Here is a 2,172-nt window from a genome sequence, read left to right as displayed (position 1 = left end):
CGAATATATTGCATGCAACGGCCTACAAACATCACTTGCACTAACAAATGTATAGTTGTTTATGAAAAGGTCCATTTTTGCTTTATGTCATATACAGACAGCATAATGAGGCACACGTAGCATATGTTATGTCATTGTGTTCATAACTTGCACACTTCAGATGACTATTTAGCTCCTCTACCATTGTGTTAAAGCAGCTGCAATGAATATGTCATCACAGCATACACGTCAACAGAGGGGGTGGGGTTCAGCACACACCCAAATTACAGGGTCATCTTACGGTCAACTTAGTTCCCACCATTTTCACCTGTTTGAAGTAATTGAAAGGTCTGGCTGATTAGGGTTTTTGGGGAAGGGAATACCGTTCTTACAACCTGACTAGCAAAACTGAAGGTAATCACACTCATTTGAAAGCTTAACTCTAGGTACTAAATCCCCCAACAAGTCATTAGTTATCAAACCGTACGTCACACATTCGTTCACTCATATCTATAGTTGAACTGATATCAACACCACATTATCACACACTGCATGTGTTTTGTTGTTGAGTGGCAGCCACATTCAGGCGTGCCACAGCTTCTATTAATGTACCACACAAATCCTCTACCAAAAACGGATCTTTTTGCAATATGACCACCTTCATGATAACCATTGTGAATGTTCATCTTATGATAGTTATGTACATTATGATACTGATATGACTACACAACATATGATTTGTATGTACAAATTTAATCAATTTATCCTAACGCATTACTGCAGAAACATAGTATGTTGTATGTTAGGGAACTCAAAAGTTCTAAGTACACAGGCATGTACATTGTTATTACAACTATTTATGTTCACTTTCACACACACATTTTCGGTTAAGGAACTGATGGTGTTAGTTACTCATAAATACAGAACATACAATAACTGTTTGTTCAATATTTACACATGTAAATGTACAACTGATGTTATTGTTATATATAGTTGCCCCTGGAGGACATGTGTCACCTGAGACGGAACAAGTGTCTTCACCTGGGTCATGCAGCTCAACACACCTAGAGGGTGAGTGTATGAGGTGGTGCCCATATAATATGTGCACTTCTATATGTTATGTTGTCATGTTCATTATTTGTTTTGCACATGTTCTTTAAATAGGATTACTTAGTGTCAGTGAAAATGAAGTTTAAGACAACATGTATTGTGTTTGTGATGTTAAGTATCATGTAGGAGTTGTGAGTTTAGAGCAACTTTTCATTCATTCTTATTTCATACTGAGTCCAAACATTATTCGTAAGTCAGGGTAGTTTTTAATGTGACGTTATAAAACGTATGGAAACATGTTAGGTGTTACTTATCACACAGTATAATTACATAGTAAAACAGCAGAGATTAACATGCCATTTCATAATGTGTACATTTATTTTTAGCACATGATGATGATGATGATGATGATGATGATGCCGCCATAGACACAGAAATGCAATCAAGTGACCATGAAGAGGTTCCCATTGAAACAGTTACACAGCCAAATCGTCCATCAAGTAACACATACGATGCAATAGTAGCTTCTGAGGGAAAAATTGTTGAAGCTGAAAATCGTCGCCATTCAGATCTGATGACAGTGCACGAAAGGATGATATCACTGCAGGAAGAAACGATATCACAATTGTCACATCTCCACGAGTCTTCATTGAAGTGCCTAAACAATTGCAAAAAATCAACACATCATTAGAAACATTAGTTGTTCAGCAAACCCAAGCTAATTACTTGAGAATGACTACAGTACCAAATTTCAACTTTAACACATCACAGGAAGGATCTTTACATGGTGGTAATTTTTCACCCCATGCATGTGATGTTCATTCCCCAGGTCGGGATGTTACCGGTAAAGTAGCAGAAAGTTCTGTGCATGTTCCTGACAACATCCTACCGCTGCCATCTGTAGAAATTCTGGAGCTGACACCTACAAAGGAGGCGCCAAAAACAAAAATGCACAAGCAGTTACTACTGACCAGTTTTTGGACAAAAACCAAAAAACCCAAACATGAAACGGACCAACCATCAGTTTTGCACTGTGTACCATCTTGCTCACATGTGTCAGTGGGCACAAGCCCTTTCCGTGATCAGTCACTGCCCACAAGCCCTGCCCGTGATCAGTCACTGCCCACAAGCCCTGCCCATGAA

This window comes from Ascaphus truei, chromosome 7 (assembly GCF_040206685.1).
Source record: "Ascaphus truei isolate aAscTru1 chromosome 7, aAscTru1.hap1, whole genome shotgun sequence".
Taxonomy (NCBI): Eukaryota; Metazoa; Chordata; class Amphibia; order Anura; family Ascaphidae; genus Ascaphus; species Ascaphus truei.
Note: the sequence above shows the minus strand (reverse complement) of the source record.